This window comes from Myotis brandtii, unplaced genomic scaffold (assembly GCF_000412655.1).
Source record: "Myotis brandtii unplaced genomic scaffold, ASM41265v1 scaffold165, whole genome shotgun sequence".
NCBI classification, from domain to species: domain Eukaryota; kingdom Metazoa; phylum Chordata; class Mammalia; order Chiroptera; family Vespertilionidae; genus Myotis; species Myotis brandtii.
This window is the reverse complement of record NW_005356042.1, coordinates 16,249,276-16,256,999: the sequence shown is the minus strand read 5'-3', so window position 1 is coordinate 16,256,999 and position 7,724 is coordinate 16,249,276. Positions and strand designations below refer to the sequence as shown.

Here is a 7,724-nt window from a genome sequence, read left to right as displayed (position 1 = left end):
CTACTCCGTGCCTGCCCCCACCCCGCGCGCTCCCGGCGTCCGCGCCATCCGGAGACCCCTGCCCCGCTTTGCTGGGTCAGCTTTTCAGCTGAGAACTGGAGAAGTTTCCTCCTTCAGGAGTGGGAGGAAGGGCACAGGGTCCTCTCCAGGGTGGGAGCAGGGGGAGCCGTGCTGAAGGGTCATTGATCCCCGCAGATGCTCAGAGGAAAGGCCATCTTCCCGGGGTCAGGAGGACTGTCCCCTTCCATTCCAGCTGTTGGCATTCAGTATACCTGATGTGTTGGCATCTATGAAGGCAGTGCATACTACCACCATTTGCAATAAAGGGAAATGGAGACAAACGTATAACTTTTCTTTATGTTGATACCAGTGCTACATTTTTATTTGTTTAATAGTAGTATTAAAACAAAACAAATAGTTCTGGTACGGGATGTTGAAATAGTTCTGGTGTGGACTGTACTGCTCTCAAAAGGGTCACAGTGCAGGGCTCAGGAGAAGGCTGGGGACCCTGCGGTGTCAGGGCAGGACCCAGGGACCCCAGCGAGCGGTCCTACCCCTGCTGTTGTACCCTCTCTGTCTAAGGAGTCCTTCGGCTGTAAAGTCCGAGCACTGCCGACAGGCAACTACCCGCCCCCCCCCACCCCCCCAGCCTGAGCAGATCTGCAGCCACTGAGGAAGAAAATCAGCCACAAATGCAAATAGCTAATTGGTCCAGAGGGAGCTGCTCTGGTGAGGAAAAATCAACAAGTTATTTATTTGTGTAGCTACAGGGAATTGGGAGGGGGAGTGAAGAGGGGAAGCCGAGGGGTGATTACAGGAAGAGGCACAGGTGAGGGAATTGGGGGTGGAGTGGGGATCACCCCTGCGGCTCCTACAGTTCTCCTCTCCTCATCCACCCCCTCTCCCTCCCTCCTTCCTCTGCGGGGTTCCTGGAGGCTTGAAAGGGACTTTAGTAGAAATTTGGTTCTCCCCTCCCTGTGAGTCAAGTTCCCCACAATTCTCATTGCCACTCAAGTTTAGTTACAGAACAAATGCCAGTCATTTCGTACTGATGGTGAACTGGAACCAGAGGCAGGAGGATATGAAAGCCTCAGCCGCCAAAGGGAATGAGGCTGAGGGGACCAGGCGAGAGGGGAGAGCCTCTGAGCCCCTCCTGGTTCCCTGTTTCTCTTGGGCTCTGTGCGGAGGTGTGTGTGTCTGGGGATGCCAGGCCACGAGGGAGTTTCCAGGGGATCGGCCTTCTCTCTGTTCCATCCTGTCCCAGAGTGGTTGGTATTTCTCTGGACCAGTGCCTTTTCAGCGTCTGGCTGGTTCCTGGGGATTCCAGCATAGCTCAGGAGGAGACCCCCCCAGACCACAGGGAGGGGAGACAGGAAAGCCTAAAGGGGGTGAGGAGAAGAATGAGGACCCCCTTCAGGCCTTTTCAGTGTTGGGGATCTAACATGGCACTTCCATAGGTAGGAAGGTGCTGTGAAATGGGGAGCAGGGTAAACAGTTTATATGAAGGAGGTTTCGCCTAAGACCAGAGTGGCAACTGGTTGATGAAGGACTTTCTCCAGTGCTTGAAAAGTGGTTCATGCTTGACCCTAGGCAAACTTACAGGATGAATGTGAGCTCTGATCTCTCAAGTGGCATTTCCTGTACTTAACACAGAAGACACCTCTTCTCCCTTCAAACCCGGCTGATGTATTTTATTTTTTTAAATTTTATTTTATTGTTTAAAGTATTACAAATAGTAGTACATATGTCTCCTTTTTTTCCCCCATTGACCTTCCCCCAGCCTCCCCTACCCGCCGGCACATGCCCTTAACCCATCTGTAGTGTAGGGCTGCACTACATTTTGTTTATCCGGTATGTTGATTTTTAAAAGTTGTAAGAAGAAAATGAACCTGTCCACCTTTGTTTAATGATTATGCATCCTCCCTTGAGGAGACTCGTTTGGGCAGAGTATATGATTTCTTGGATCACTGCCCAAGAAGGGGAGGCAAGATGGGGTGGTCGGGTCCAGAGATGGGCTTGAAGACTCACCCTGGCAGGGAGGAAAGGCCCAGGCTTTCGGCCCTGAGCTGGGCTGGGCACACAGGATTGTGCTGGCAGAAAGTGTGGCAGGAGTTGTTAATGACTGTTTATTCTCCACAGGCTGCCCTGGGTCAGTCTGATAAGAGGGAAGAGATAGGCTCCTTGAGTGTTATCCTCCTGACAGCTGCCTTCTCTGGCGGGCCCCGGACACCGATGGTCCTTTGTGGTGCTGCTCTTGCTCTATCCCCTCTCCTTCCTGAAGTGCACGAGCCCTGGCGTCAGCCCAGCTGGGTTTCCCCTGTCTGCCGGCCAGCTCTCTTCCCATCTGTGGTCAGATAAGGTCTGCCCTAGGAGAGGGTCAGTCCTGGTGAGACTGAGCCAATTGTGAGCCGGACCTCAGGGTGGGAAGCCACTTAGGGTGGGGCCAGGACTCCCAGGCCTGTCTGGTCCATTTTGGTCCGGGGGTCACCCTGCTGCTCAGCCAGCCAGACCTGGGGCCACAGGGCTTTGGAGGAGCCCCACCTTTGCCCCAGAGTATTGGGAGATCCCGCTGTTTTGCTGGAAGGAGTGGGGATGGGGATCTGATGGGATTTCTGTGGTCACTTTGGCCTCTCTCTGGAAAGTGAATTGGAGGGGTCTCTTTAGTAGATCCGGGGCTACTGTCGGTGAAGGGTGACAGTTCCTTGGATAATATGATGGTGGTAGACGTGGAGAGAAGTAGAAAGAGAAGTGATTTAGGTGATAAAAATCAGGTGGAGCCCTAGTTGGTTTGGCTCAGTGGATAGAGCGTTGGCCTGCGGACGGAAGAGTTCTGGGTTCGATTCCAGCCAAGGGCACATGCCTGGGTTGCGGGCTCAATCCCCAGTAGGGGGCATGCAGGAGGCAGTCGATCAATAATTCTCTCTCATCATTGATGTTTCTATCTCTCTCTCTCTCTCCCTCTCCCTTCCTCTCTGAAATCAGTAAAAATATATTTTAAAAAATCAGCCCTAACCGGTTTGGCTCAGTGGATAGAGCGTCGACCTGCGGACTCAAGGGTCCCAGGTTCGATTCCAGTCAAGGGCATGTACCTTGGTTGCAGGCACATCCCCAGTGGGAGGTGTGCAGGAGGCAGCTGATCGATGTCTCTCTCTCATCGATGTTTCTAACTCTCTATCCCTCTCCCTTCCTCTCTGTAAAAAATCAATAAGATATATTTTTTAAAAAAATCAGGTGGACTTTGTAATAGGTTGCCTGAGGGAGGCCGAAGGAAGGAGGGGACATAGATGATTTCCACATTTCAGGTTTGCATGAATGATGTCCCTATCCCAGAAACTGGGAATATAGAAAGAGGACTGGGTTTAGGTGGGCTTAGAGCATGCATGAGTTTGGTTTGGAGCAGGTTGAGTTTGAGATATCTTGGGGTACCTCTAAGGTATGTCATCTGGGGGCAGCATCCAGAAATGAGTGGGATAGATGAGTCTGGAGGTCAGGGGAGTGTCGGGCATCATTTGAAAAGCCAGGCGCTACTCTTACCAGGTTGAGAAATAGGTTTGGAAAGGGTTCCCTAAAAAGCCACTGCCAGATGGAATGGAACCTAGGATCATGACTTTCCATTGCATTCCATGTCCCGGGTCATCATCCCTTCCCTGGCCACTTCAGCTGGTTCCGGCCCTGCCCAGGCAGCAGAAGACATGGCACCCTCCCCTGTGGAGTCATGCCTGTGGTTGGAGGGCTCTGTTGGTGGGCAGTGCGGACCCCAGGCCACCCAGGAAGGATGTGCATTCAGAGCTTCCCTCACCACCTGGGCAGAGTCCCTGGCTGGAGAAGGTCTTGGATCCTGGCCCGAACTCAGCCACTGCTGGGAACCCCAGAACCACTTCTGTTCCTGTGGGCTCGTGGGCCTCCCAGCTGGGTTGACCTATCAAGGACGGGGGTTTTTAGGGAGAAGTTCAGGGCAGCCCTTCTGCATCATATAGCAAGCAGGACTGTCTTAAGTGGCTTCTAAAAATTCTTTTAAATGAAATGGGAAATGGTTATGATGTATCCAAGATTGTATCAGTTGGACTTCTTCAAGGACAAAGGCCGCAAACCTCACTCAGAGTGCCCTTTGATAAAAGGGAACCTGTTGACTCATACCCGAGAGTATTGCTGGCCACATGCAGGGAAGATGAGGGGCTCAAACAACATCCATCTCACCCTGCCCTTCTCTGTGGCGTGCCCCTCAGTTCCCCCGTGGTAGAAGGTGCCTGCCAGCAGTGCCAGCCTCCGTCCTCTCAGCATCCCTTGCCAGGGTTCCCACAGGAGTCATGGGTTCACTTGGAATTGGGGCCCATGCCTAACTTTGGGCGCTCGGATTGGCCAGGCCTGGGGTTTCATGGTTCAGAGATGGTTCCCCAAAGGGAAATGGGGTGTCATCCAACCTAAAGACGTCATATGCGAGGTGTGCACCAGGGCCCTTGGAGACCTTTCAGTAATGCCTGGCCTGACTTACGTTTCAGAAACACCACTAATCAGGATTTGTTGCCATGTATTAATTTACCTTGTTGAAAACTAAATGCTAGAATGGGTAATGGAACTTAGACTCATTGAGTCATTCCACTTACAGATCAGGAAGTGGTGGTTGAGAAATTTGTCTGATATCCTCAAACCAGCAGATAGAAGAACTGAGAGCAGAACCCAGGTCATCTGACGTGCAGGCTGGGGGCTCCCTCCAGAATGAAGTGGCATCTTTTAGGGAGGAGCCCCTGAGGCACCCCCACTGTCATCCCCTGGACTTCAGGACAAAGTTGACATAGGCAGGTTATGGCAAATGGTCACTTCCTTGTGGTGGCCCAGGGCTCCCTGCATGGTGGTGGTTGGTGTTATGCAGGGGTCGGTCTGAGATGAGGGAGACCCTCCTGTCGCTTAACCTGACCCAGTAAGCAGAGGAGGCATGGGCCCTGCTCTGGCTGGCCTCCGCCCGGTGCTGCCTCCACCCCCTGTCCGTCTCCCCTGTCATCTTGGCTTCTTGAATGCGTCCCTCCTCTGTGTTGTTTCCAGCTGGGGGTCTGGATAAGAACGTAGCTCCAGGGCTGCTGCGCTGTCTGGATGATGTTGGAGTGTTTCCTGTTGGGGAGAGTTATACCCCTCCCTCTGTCTTCTCCCTTGGAAGAGAATGCCCAGGACAGTGGTACCAGTTTCAGGGACAGATAAACAGCACGACTTTGGCCTCAGTTCCCGTCACCTCTAATTTGTAAGCGTCCAGATATTTGACCGAACTTGGCAGAGCCAGGAATGAATGGGGTTTTGTAGAAAGAGCTCTGGGCTTCGAGCCTCCAACTAGCAAGAGGAGACCTCAGTCTGACACATGCTTCCTGTGTCACACGGGGTGGGTCACTCCCCTGGGCCTCTGGGCCAGAAAGGGAAGGCTGACCCTGTGAGGGGCTTCGGGCGAGCTGAGGAGCTGAGTTACAGAGAAACAAGATGCTGGAGGTCCTGGGAGCTAGCAGGCAGTTCTCACCAGCTCCTCAGTGCCCAGGGCGTGAGGTAGGGCTCTGCCGGGTTCGGGACTGAATTCCTTTTTCATTCTCACCGTCTCCTCAGGCATCTTTCTTCCTGCCCTTCAGATATTTGCTGACAGCTGGCTCTTCTCTCCTGAACTGTCTGCCAGCCCAGACTGACCAGTGTGCTCTGTCTGCCCCTCCCGCTTGGTTCCCAGAGGTCCCCTGCTCTTCCTGTTTCTGTCTGGGGCTGTGTTCTAAGTGATTACCCAGCCTGGGCCAGACCCCCCTGTTCCCTGAGGCTTTGCTAGTGTCTGCTCTGGTGCCTGCCCCCTGCCCCCTCTGTGAGGCTGCAACTCAGTGGGCCCTGGGACACATAGTGTGGTACAGCTGACAGCCATTGCTTCTTTCATCTTGACAGGGACTGTGAGATAAGTAGGGCAGGCATTTTCATGCTCATTGTACAGATGGAGGGCCTGAGGCCCAGAGAGGTATGATTTGCCCAAAGACACAACTGTAGGGCAGGCATTTTCATGCTCATTGTACAGATGGAGGTATGATTTGCCCAAAGACACAACTCTGAACAGCAGGGCCAGTCCTGGAATTGAGGTCCTCTGAGCTTAGTCCAGGGTTCACTGTAAAATGTTACCTCATAGGCACATATTGGGGTGGGGATGCCTCAGTTTCACCAGGAAGGCCATGGGCTTGAAAGCAGGCCCTGGCCCCACCTCTTCACAATCCCAGGTCTCCCCTGCACAGCCCCAGTCTCCAACAAGCACCATCGCCTTGGCCATCCCCGTGTGACCCCAAGATACATCATAAAACCGAACAACAGAGCCCACTCCCTGGGGACCATCATCATGGTCCCTGGTCTGTGTATTTCTCCCCTCCCTGTCCCCCCAAAGTTGACGACAATAATGCATGTCATGTGGCTATCATCTTAGCAGGGAGCATGTAATTTAGGCCGGCTCCAGGAGGATGAGTCACTCCTTGAGGAGAGGCCTGGGAAGAGTCTTCCCCCCTCCTCCCCTCCCCCCACCCCCCACACATACCCCACACTCTCTCGCTCCCCTCTCCCTGGGGGTGAGGGTCACAGGCAGTGCAAGGGGAAGGCTCTCTGTGCCTACTCCTAGCAGCTGTTACTGCCACTCTCCAGAGGTGGTGGAGTGGATTACCCAGCAACCTTGGGGATATTTGTTCCTCCCAGGGGCCCTGCCGGAATCAGTCCTGGCACAGGATCAGCTCCTCAATGAAGAGGAAGATTGCTCAGCCAGAACAAGGGAGAAATGAGAGCAGGTGTGTGTTGGGCATGACCCCACCTGGCAGCTGGGCTCTCCAGTTCACCAGCCACCTGCTTTCTGCCTCCTGGAGACGAATGTTAGTGACACAAGGAAAAGTGGGGGCACAGGGCAGGGGTTGGAACCAGAAGTTACTCAGCACCAGGAAAGGTGACATCCGGAGGACACAGCAACCGAGCAACGGGCTGACTCTGAGCCCCTCTATCTTTTTACTTTGCGTCTCTCTACCTCCACTCCTGGGGGGAGAGAGGCCACATGGCTTCCTTTACGAAATGTCCTGGTCCAAGCAGGGATGCAGGCACCTTTGGGTGCCATTAGCATAGCGACCACAGGCTGACCTTTCCAAAAGATATGACTGAATATGAAAGGAGAAGAAAAGAAAGAGAGCGGATGAAGGATAAAGAGAGTCTGGCTCACGAAATACAGGCTACTAGTTTGTTCCCAGGGCTCTCTGCCCACTGGAGATACTTACTACCTTTAGGGCCAGCATCCCTCTGCATGTAGTCTCTGACCTGTCTCCTGTCTCAGGCACCCCCTACGACACGTACACCATGAATCCTCTCTAGACAGCTGGCCCACCTTCTGGTCAACCGTCTGTCCCTCCTTCCTCTTTACTCAGGGTTCATTGGTGGTAGAGGGCATGGGCCCTTACCTAGGCAGCTTAGGGGATTGGCACCCACATGACCGTACCTTTTAGGAGTGCCATCTTATTCTAAGTAATCCTTGTACTAGGACCCATCTCTTTATTTTTAAAAAATCTTTATTGTTGAAAGAATTACATATGTCCCCTTCTCTTCCCCATCGACCCCTTCTAACCCGCCCCTGCCCCCCACCCCAAGCCTTTACCACCCTGTTGTCTGTTAGGACCCATCTCTTTTTTTTTTTAATTTTTTTAAAAATATATTTTATTGATTTCTTACAGAGAGGAAGGGAGAGGATAGAGAGT

General features: G+C 53.0%; 1 protein-coding gene across 1 annotated transcript in view; it reads left to right on the top strand.

Moving 5' to 3' along the window:
• Positions 1-7,724, top strand: part of ST3GAL2 (ST3 beta-galactoside alpha-2,3-sialyltransferase 2) — a 39,490-nt gene that overhangs the window by 1,006 nt on the left and 30,760 nt on the right. The window lies entirely within an intron of this gene.